General features: G+C 44.1%; 1 long non-coding RNA gene and 1 pseudogene across 1 annotated transcript; both read left to right on the top strand.

Annotated features, from left to right (window-relative positions):
• Window positions 1-936: 936 nt before the first annotated feature.
• LOC114152631 (uncharacterized) lies at window positions 937-2,976 on the top strand. Its single transcript, XR_003597189.1, has 2 exons — window positions 937-1,360; window positions 1,437-2,976. It is a non-coding gene; the product is annotated as an uncharacterized LOC114152631 (long non-coding RNA).
• Window positions 2,977-7,809: 4,833 nt separating this feature from the next.
• On the top strand, window positions 7,810-10,038 carry LOC114153227 (GRAM domain-containing protein 4 pseudogene; annotated as a pseudogene).
• The last annotated feature ends 646 nt before the right edge of the window (window positions 10,039-10,684 follow it).

The raw sequence follows: 10,684 nt of genomic DNA on the forward strand, positions 1-10,684 counted from the left end.
ATCAGCTGGAATAAAAGTACAAGAAGCACCCGCCATCACACAACCCCCCTGTAGAAGATGCTAGTTGATCTAGAACCATTCTATTTTGAAGAGCCATTAGGCTTAACGCAGTTAATTCGACTTTAGCCGCTCCAAGACCAACCAAAACATCATTAACAAATGACTCAAACCTGTAACTCAAAGTCTCCACACGAAGCATAACTTTACCAATACCTAAGGAAGGAAGGATAGAACAGCCCTCTGACCCCGAGTTCACAACTTGCCATCCTCTGGGACATTTGAACCCCAAATCGGGTCATGCGGGTCTATGGGTGATCTGCGGACCCGTCGGTGTTGCTCATGAATTTTTATACTGCCAACAGCATAAGAATGCTCTGCTATAACTGGGGCACACCTACCGGCCCAATATGCTGGGAGAGCCAGGTAAAGGGAATATCCACAGAGCCAGAACATATCAATTCGGGGCAAAGTGCCAAGGGCATCTGGCACCTGGTAATAAGGGGAACAGATAGTTCCTGGAGGAGCTCGAGAGTAATTAAGAGAAGCATTGTTAGCATACGGAGCGCAAGGAACAAGTACAGATTTGCAATATGAATGGGGTATATTGTCCATAAATGTAGGAGTGTGACCTATCAGTTCAACTTTGGAATTCAAAAAACAGTCAAATCCTACTTCAGGTGGAATGTGAACAGGGCCAATGAAAGGTTCCTCAAAGAATGCGTTGGTGACCTGAAAGAGCTTTGTGAAACCATTAAGAGCTGGAAGTGGAGGAGAATTCAAAATGTCTGGAAACAAGTCAGAGATGTTTGGATAAGGCTGTGGAATCACCATTGGGGAGTGGGCAGCTAAAGGCATGTGTGAGCAAACATAGCAATTTGACCTGTTCAATATGGAAACCAGTGTGCTGCAATATACTTTGCATAGTGGTACCACAAATTCAAGGCGTAAGGAGTGGAATGTTTAAGTTGCAAATCAACGGTAGACAGCCATTTAATATCTCGCAATTCATGTAGAGGAAAATTTTCCACCTTATCAGAGGGAAATAAACCCCACCACCTGAGTGATACAAACAAACAACAAAAAATTAAAAATAGCCAACACAAATAATTGTAATTGGAACAAGATGAAAGGGTGATCGCCGTCATGATGAACTCCCTTTTTCTTTCTTTCTCTCAGGAACTCTTTTAGTATTTATTTTAATCTTCGATCCCCACTTCGACCACTCGCCAGTGGACCAGCAATAGTTCTTTGGTTGGGGAGCCTTTTGATGTACAAAACAACCAATGTTCGTTGATGTGTTTGTCCCTTCTGTATTCCTTTGTGTCGTCTCTTTTCTTTTCCCGAATGATGGGTGTCAGAGGTTACTAGCACTTAACACCAAAATTAAGGTATTCAGCAATGCAAGAAATGAAACATGGCTGTCTGCGGTGTCAGAGGTTACTAGCACTTAACACCAGCAGCAGTAAGGTCATTTATCCTCATTCAGAAAGTTGCGTGTCGTTCTCCTTGGTCTGCTGTTCTGTCGACTGCTGGACGAATTCCTCTCAGTCAGGATGAGTGTCCTCTCAAGGCTCCGGTACCCGTTTACACTGGCTGGTGTGAATCCACGTTGCCCGCTCTGCAACCTTAACAGCCGTAACTGTGACGAGTAGCACTTGAAAGGGTCCCTGCCAGCGTTTGGAGTTCCAATGCGTCCTCCGAAAGTCTTTCACCACGACCCAATCACCGGGTTTGATGGCATGTAGTGGAGTCTCGGCAGGACATGGCAATGCGTCTTTCACCGTCTGAAAAACTTGAGAAATCACATTCGACAGGTTTTGACAGTAAGACAACTTTGCATCATCACAGACAGAAGTGGAAGGAAGGACCTTCCTCTGAGGCCGTAAACCCAAGTTAGGAGATCTGCCAAACAGGATTTCAAATGGACTGAGGTTAATCCTGGCTCTTCTTTGCATCCTCATATAAGTCAAAACGATTGGTAGGGCTTTAACCCATGACAGACCTGTTTTCTCACAGCATTTAGCTAGTTTGGTCTTTAAAATGCGCTCTGTGGGTAATACCCGCAGTGAGTTTTTAGAGTCGTACCTAAAACTTTCCCACTTCAGTTAATGCAGCATTAACAAAGTGTGTGCCATTGTCACTGCTAATCCTGTCAGGAATACCCCATCGTGGAATCATTTCAGTCAGCAGAGCTTTAGTTACAGTGTGACTGTCCACATGCTTTGATGGTAAAGCTTCCACCCATTTGCTAAACATGTACAAGCAAAACAAGCAAAAATTTCTTCCCCTCAGCAGGGGAAGGTTCAATAAAGTCCATCATCAAATAGTTAAAAGGTCTGTCAGGTGGAGGCTGTGCAGCCTGAGATGCGCTCGCACCTCTCCCTGTATTGTGTGTTGCACAAATCATGCATGTTTTACAGTGTCTTTGTGCAAAAGAACTGAATCCTTTTGTAAACCAGTGTGCTGTAAGTGCAGCAATCATTCCAGACTTTGAAACATGGTCAAAACCATGAGTCAGTTTTGCCAAGTGTGGGAAAATATGTTTAGGAAGGCACGGCTTGCCATTTGGACCCATCCATATTCCATTTTCATAAACAGCCCCTGAGGATTTCCATTCTTGACGTTCCCCAGGGATCTTTGCCTTTTTTTACAGGACATATTGGTGAGCGAACTGGAGAGTTATTACAGGGAACAATGATGCCGGCTTTTTGTAGAGCTTCAAAAAGACGTTTTATGCCTTCAACAGCTTCAGGTTTGAAGGGATTTCAGGGTAATAACTTGTTCACACCCTTTAATTAGACCTACATCATATTTGCTTTTAGCCCAAAAGTCATCAGGAACTTTAGAGAGTGCTTTTGGTAGTGAAGACAGATCTGTGTGAGATAAAAAGCATGTTCCAAAATTTAGGTCTGTGGTAGGAATCAATTCCACAGTTTTTTGACAGTGCACTGCACAATGAAACAATTTTTTGAATGCCGACATGCGTTCAGAAAACATTACATTTGGGTCAGCAGGTGAAATAATCCAATCAGTCTCATTTTTACACGCATGAATAAATTATCCTACATCACTCTATTCCAATTTTTGCAATTCTGCTCAGCTGAGAGAGAGACAGCCAAACCTGCTGTGTGTGTGTTCCAAAACAAAGCAGATGTTGACAGTTTTCAGAAGGAGCTCGGAACCATCGCTTCTCATAATCACAATCAGCTCCCAATGAAACATTAGAAATGCAGTTTAATTCATCATGCTGTTTAATATCGGAAAAAAGAGATATTAAAGTTTTTACTTCTGCAAGACGTTGTTCTGAAAGAATTGAATTTGGAAGCTTCCATTTATAAACATAGTTAAGAGCAGACGAGTCAAATTTCACAGCTGTGTGAGTCCAATCAGACCGCGATGCAACTTTTACGCCCTCCGGTGTTGAGACAAGATGAATCCCTAATCGGCACATCAGATTTCGCCCTATAACATTTACTGGGCACATATCTGACAACAAAAATTAATGTTTGAAAGAGAATCCTTGAGGAGTTTTACATGCAATAGGGGTAGTAACTCTCTCCTTTACTACATGACCTCAGGCAGGCAGACAGTGACTAGACAGTTCCCACTAAGTTTTGGTGGAATACTAAATTCTTTTTTTCTCACAATTGAAGATGTTGCTCCGGAGTCAACCATAAAGGACACCTTTTTCCCTGAAATAGTCAAATCAAAAGTTGGGACGGCCTTTTATGCATGAGATGCAAAATGAGCATAAGTTTGCTTTTTAAAGCCAAATTTCTCTTCTAAGTCAGAAATTGCATTTAGAATTTTGTCAAATGTGTCACTGTCAGCAAGCAGCTCTTCTTTGCCAGAAACAGAAAAAACAGGAGACTCATTCAAATCCTCACAGTCAGCAAGCAGCTCTTCATTGCAAGGAGCAGGATCATTGACATTCACACAATTTGCTTGTATAGGTGTGTGTGTGCATTACGTTACACTCGGTTGAGTGCACCCCCTGAGCCGATCCGTCCTCGCACGCCCCTTCTAGTCAATCTGCCATGTTCCTGTAATTCCTGGGACAGTGCCAGCGGTAATGACCAGGCTCCCCGCAATTGTGACAAACATCAGCATCTCTGTTGTGAGGAGCTTAGCCTCGTCCTCGCCGGCCACGGCCTCGTCCTCTGGGTTGTCCTCTTTCTCTCATCGATTGATCATAGTACATTGTAACAGCAGCCAAATGAAGTTCTTTTTCCACCATGTCCTTTTGCTCTCTGATGCGGCTGTCCACTTGCTGCTGTGCATGTCTGGCATAACGTCTGACATCTTCTAAATGGGGTTGCTCAGCCCAACCCACATAGCTCTGTTTCAGTTCCTTTGAGATGTCTGGTAGCAATCCTTTAATTATGGCATCACAGGTAATACTTTCCCAAGGGCCAGGTGGAGCTTGATTGTTGAAAGTATCTGGCCTGGCATGGCCTCCATATGTTGTAACGGTGTCCATAAGGAAATGAATGAAGTCATCAGTACTCCCATTTGGTCGTTTTTTTTTTTTTTTTATGTATAGATGGAGGTCGTGTCTATTCGGACCGGAAACGTAATATTTATGGTATTTGCAAGTCCAGTGAGAATTGTTTTATAATTGTCATTGTCACTGTCATCCCAGTCAATGTTCTTTAATCGGTCCTCAGGTTTTGTCAAAAAGACATGAATTTTTGCCAAATCAGTGGTTCAAATTTTCTGGCCAGAAGTCTCCACAGTTCTGCTCCCGTAGGCCGGAATTCACGGCAGAATTCACCGAGCTGATCAGCAAAGACAGTTCCAGAATGGAGGGGATTAGTTAGATTTTTTGCAGGGTCCTCAACGTCCTGGGTGGTCCAAGATTGAAAGACGACATCTGGTCCATCAGACCCATAACCTCAACCATGGGTGCACTCAACTCAGGAGCCACGCTTGGCTTCGAAGATTGTCCTTTGTTCCTGTCTCTAGATCTGAGATCATCTTCTCTCCTACCCTTTTTTCCACGTCCTCAGTTGAAAACTTGTATTGGACGCGCCATCTTTTCATCCTCTTCATCACTGAACAGTTCTTCATCCTCGGGCACAAGAATTTCTGCCACCTCCTTAGAAGGAGCAGCAGCTGCTGCTGCAACCGTTGTTGTTGAAGGTTGAGGGACCCCAGCTGTTGGTGCAGGTACCGCTTGTCGTAGTGGTGGAATCGGGTAGGCGTCGAGGTCCGGATCCAACACAGAGAGAGCACTCAAGTCCGGGTACAGATGTGTGGGAAGAGAAGAAGAATAAGAATTGTAAGGTGCGGGATTAACTCCCTTTGTTTCAGATGCAGTCACAGAAGCAGAAACATTTTCAGATTTAATCGTAGAAATAGAAGCATTGTCATGTCGCCCCGCTATTTTCCCAGAATCATCCTTGCATTAAACCATTTGTTCAGCATTTTTCTGTTGTTCCTTGTTCCTACTACTATGTAGAAGTAGTAGTGATAGTTTGTGGACTCATTTTACGCGATAAAAGACGAAACTAAAAGAAAAGGCGTTTGATAAAAGACGACGGGAGCAGCCACTCTATTTGCTGCACTATGATTTGGAGTTGAGTTATGTTTTTTCGTAGTTAACATTTTTAACTGAATAAACATTACCACATATAGTAAATATATATAAAAATGACATTTACATATAGTAATAAACATTTCCACATATCACCTCTGATGTCCACCAGACTCTCAGTTGCCATGTCAACTGTCTGGGATTCCCTCTGTTCTTACGTCATCGCGCTTTCTGATTGGCTACCTGTCTCATTCAACAGGCTGCGCTCTCGCTCCCAGTCAGGGAAAACCCCACAGGCTGCGATAATCGGGCCAAGACAATGTTGAATATGCCCAATTTTAGATCAGGCATATTCAACACACCACACACTGCAGGACGTTGTAAGATTGTCGTAAAGGGAAAATCGGGGCAAAAAAAAAAAAAGGCTTCAGCAGGAACACCAACGTGCAGAAGCATTATCTGACGGTTCACCCGCCGGGCCGCAGCAAAACTGCCAAGTCTTGACAGGTCAGCGGTAATAAAAAGGTTGGGGACCACTGCTTTACTATTTTAGATTTTAGAATTTGTAAAATTTCATTCATGTCACTTATATATGAATCAAAGTGTAAAAGTAAGACATCCAGTATATTAGATGGACTTCGGACAAGATGGTGGAGGGAATAGGAGCATAGTCAGTTAGCTCTCCAGAGTCGGGTAAAAATGCCCACAACAAAGTTGGAACTCGACAGATAAATCTAAAGCATAAGAGGGATAAGCAAGAGAAGAAGCCAGAAAAACTATAAAAAGCTTGGGGCTTAATGGGACCCATTAAGCCTCATCAAGATAACAAACAACATGAGACGCTTTGAAAAAGACATGAGACCTGTGGAACACTTTTTTAGAAAACTGTCTGCTTTGTCCAGCTGGCGCTCTGTGCACATGACTGCCTGTTTTTTCTTTGTCTACATGTGCACAGTGTGGCTTGGCTGGACCTTTTCTTTCGTCGTGCTCTTCTTGATTCTCCGCCTTTCCATAAATTATCTAATTTCCAAAGGCTGGAGGATCGGGTGGAGCATCATACCCGACATGGGTGAGCCAGTGGAACATCTACAAGACAACCTAAATATCTTTCAGATGTTCCACTGGATTGTCAACAGAGGTGGGGACTCGAGTCACATGACTTGGACTCGAGTCGTTAAAATCACGACTTGAGACTTGACTTGAAAAAATGCTCAAAGACTCGGACTTGACTTTGACTTTCATGCCATTGACTTGGGACTTGACTCAACTTGAAGCTGTTTACTTGAAAAGACTTGATATTTTTTACTCAAAGTCTTAAAATTTAAAACACATTATTTATAAAGTTTTATAAAGACCGTTTTAGAGCTTTCTTGGACAACTTCCATTTTCACCAGGGGGCAAATGAGGAGAGCGAGGACGGATTAAACCCCATTAAGTTGACCCACAACATGAGACGCTTTGAAAAAGACGTCAGACCTGTGGAACACTTTTTTAGAAACCTGTCTGCTTTGTCCAGCTGGCGCTCTGTGCACATGACTGCCTGTTTTTTCTTCGTCCTGCTCTTCATGATTCTCTAGCTTTCTGTAAATTATCTAATTTCCAAAGGCTGGAGGATCGAGTGGAGCATCATACCCGACATGGGTGAGCCAGTGGAACATCTACAAGACAACCTAAATATCGTTCAGATGTTCCACTAGATTGTCAAAACTGCTCAGAAAACCCAGAAGCTTTTTGGAAACATGGCCGACATGCTTGAGAAGATAAAAAACCTCTGCATGTGGGTCCGGCCAGAGCTCACTGTTAAGATCTATGTGATACTTTGGCTGGTTTTTATCTTCTCATGCATGTTACCATTCCAGCTGCTGGGTTTTATCCTAGGTGTTTCTGTAGGGATCAAGATTTTTATCATTGACTTGATCTTTGAAAGGTTCCCAAAGCTGCGGCAGCAGTTTGACGTCCCCTACAACCTCTGGGCTAATTTACCCACTGACCTGCAGCTGAGGGACCCCAGAAACACCTTGCTGAGCAGGTGGAAGGCCAAAGCAAAGGCCCGATGGAGCACGGCCCGAAGGAGCATTTCTAATGCTCTTCTCGGTGCCAGAAGGAGGCTCGTTTTCCCTCCACGCTCCCGCTTCATCGGGACCTTGCATGCATGGCGACGTCGGGTATGCGATGATAGCAGACAAAAGTGTTTCCCAGGTCTCTCAGGATGCTGGGAGCAACTGCTTTTGGAAAAGAGTTTCAAGTTCAAGGAACAACCAACGGATGTCTGTGGGAAAAGGTAAAAAATGAAGTCACACCTGAAGTTACGGTTTCTCCAGCCCCTCCTCTTGACCATGATTAAGGAACCTTTGGAGAGGAGCTAAAAATAACAAATTCGGAAGATGAAAAAATCCCAGAACAAATCATTATTGACCATTTCGAGGCTGGAGAAATCTGACTGGGACTGAACATGTGTCCTGATGTGTTCAGTTAAATGAAACTATGGGATTGAAAGGTAAAAAGATTTGACAGGTTTCTCTCCGGCTTCCTGCAACAGTCTGAAATTAAGGCTGTTTAGTTAATTGGTCTCTAAATTGTGCTTAGGTGTGATTAAAACATTTCTTTTCTTTGAATAAAACATTTGCCTGGGTCTGAATTCCAGCCTGGGTTCTTCTGTCTTCATGGGGTTTGCATTTTCTCCAAGTGCATTAGTGGGTTCTCTCCAGTTTCCTCCCAGAGTTCAATAAAATGACTGTTGGTTTATTTGGCTGGTCTAGTTGACCTTTGCTCCATGTCTTCTTCCCTCTCTTTTGTTTAAAGCAGTTTTGACCAAAACTACTTTTAGCAAATGTCAAACATATATTTTTGTGATTACATGTAGTCATTATTTCAGCTTGACACATGCAGAACTGCTCTGATCGTTTCCATAGCGCCCAAAATGCTGAGGTGTTTTGACAAAATCCAGTTTTGGTTCCAAAGATGGGACAACTTCCTTGACTCGCCCAGCACATCGGACACAGAAAGCAGCGACGACGTCATGACAAAAACACGCTTCTTGCCCAGAGAGGAGGAAAAGCCAAAGAGTGATTTGAATGAGGTTAAAGGACTTCTAGAATCGCTTTACAAAAAGAGCTGAAGAAACTGAAAGATGAGCCCCTCATAGATTCACTTAAATACGAACTGGAGAAAGAACGATCCAAAAGCATTGAGCTGGAACAGAAAGTCATAAAATTAGAAGTTCAGGATTCTCCATCTCAGTCATCAAAACCTCCATCCCCTTAACCAACAGAAAAACCTAACGAGAGCTTTGTGAATTGGCTTCACAATCGTTTCGGAGTTTACATGGAATACTTCTGTTTCCAGCCAGAGGAGACGATTGTGGAGAGAGAGGACCCATTACGTCCCAGGAAGCTAACTGACAACATCAGACGCCTCGAACGAGATTTCAGACCTGTGGCATACTTCATGAGCAACCTGTCTGCCTTATCCAACTGGTACTCTGTGTACACTACTGCCATTGTCTTTATTGTGTACATGTACGCAGCGTGGCATGGCTGGACCATCCCCATCTTCCTGCTCCTCGTGATTCTCCGCCTTTCCCTAAATTATCTAATTTCCAGAGGCTGGAGGATCCAGTGGAGCATCGTACCTGACGTGTGTGAGCCACTGGAACATCCAGAAGACAACCCAATTGTCTTTCAGATGGTCCACTTGGCTCTCGTTGCTGCTCAGAAAGCTCAGAAGCTTTTTGGAAACATGGCCGACATCCTTGAGAAGATAAAAAATCTGTGCATGTGGGTCCGGCCAGAGCTCACCCTAAAGATCTATGTGGGACTGTAGCTGGCCTTTATCTTCTCATGCATGTTTCCATACCAGCTGCTGGGCTTTATCATAGGTATTTTTGTAGGGATCAAGTTATTCATTATTGACTTGATCTTTAAAAGGTGCCCCAAGCTACGGCAGCGCTTTGACGCCCCCTACACCTCCTGGCCCAACTTACCCACCGACCTGCAGCTGAAGGAGCATGGCAACACCGCCCTGAGCAGATGGATTGCCACAGCAAGGGCCTGAAGGAGCATTTGTAATGCTGCTCTTCTCAGTCCCAGACGAGAAGAAAGCGGCGGCTGATACCACAGCACAAAGAGAGGAGCTTTTCATGAGGCTTTCAACCTTCCGGAGAGTGAGCGCCCTCTGCCAAGTGTGTGAGAACGGCTGGCCTGCTGCCTGATAGAGACAGGAAGACCCCAAAAAAGTACATAAGTCCCAGAGTCCTGTACGTTACAGAGAACTACTTGTGTATTGAGAGCTACAGGAATAAGAGAAATATAGCCATCAAACTTAATGACATCACTGAAGTCAAGAAGCATAAGGCTTTCTCAGTGCTACCTGGTTCTGGGATGGGGATTTCAGTAGCAATGCCTACCACCAAAAAGCCCATGTTGTTTACTGCCATGACGCACAGAGATGAGGCGTTTGATGCCATCTCCTCCCAGCACACAAAGATGGTTGAAAAGGCTTGAGCCAAAGATCCAGAGACATACAGTAGTGTTAGATCGTTCTCAACATACTGTTAAGGATCTGCGTTGCTGTCCTTCACACCATGTTTTCAAAGTAACTTAAAGTAGCTACTTTGGAGTACTGTGGAGTGAGTTCCCTGCGGTTCTTGGACATTCAGATTTGTGCAGAGTAACAATGTTTAGCGTTACGAAGACGCTCGTTCCCTTCATTATCCCACTTGGTTGGGGCCTTGGATACGTGGCGACCACGGGTATGGAGAAGATAATGGACTATTACTTTCCTGGGAAGGAGTTGGACACAGTTGTCTCTCAGTTCTCTCAGGATGATGAGAGCAACTGGTTTTGGAAAGGTGTTTCAACTGACTGAGTGCCGCTCCCTTGTTGTAAAACTCCCTTGTTCTGCTGGGGGACTTCAACGCTCACGTGGGCAATGACAGTGAGACCTGGAGGGCTGTGGTTGGGAGGAACGCATCCCCCCTCCCCCCGATCTGAACTTGAGTGGTGTTCTGTTGTTGAACTTCTGTGCTCGTCATGGATTGTCCATAACGAACACCATGTTCAGGCATAAGGGTGTCCATATGTGCACTTGGCACCAGTTTGATGATCGACTGTGTCATCGTTTCATTGGATCTCCGGCTGTACGTCTTGG

This window comes from Xiphophorus couchianus, chromosome 11 (genome assembly GCF_001444195.1).
Source record: "Xiphophorus couchianus chromosome 11, X_couchianus-1.0, whole genome shotgun sequence".
Taxonomy (NCBI): Eukaryota; Metazoa; Chordata; class Actinopteri; order Cyprinodontiformes; family Poeciliidae; genus Xiphophorus; species Xiphophorus couchianus.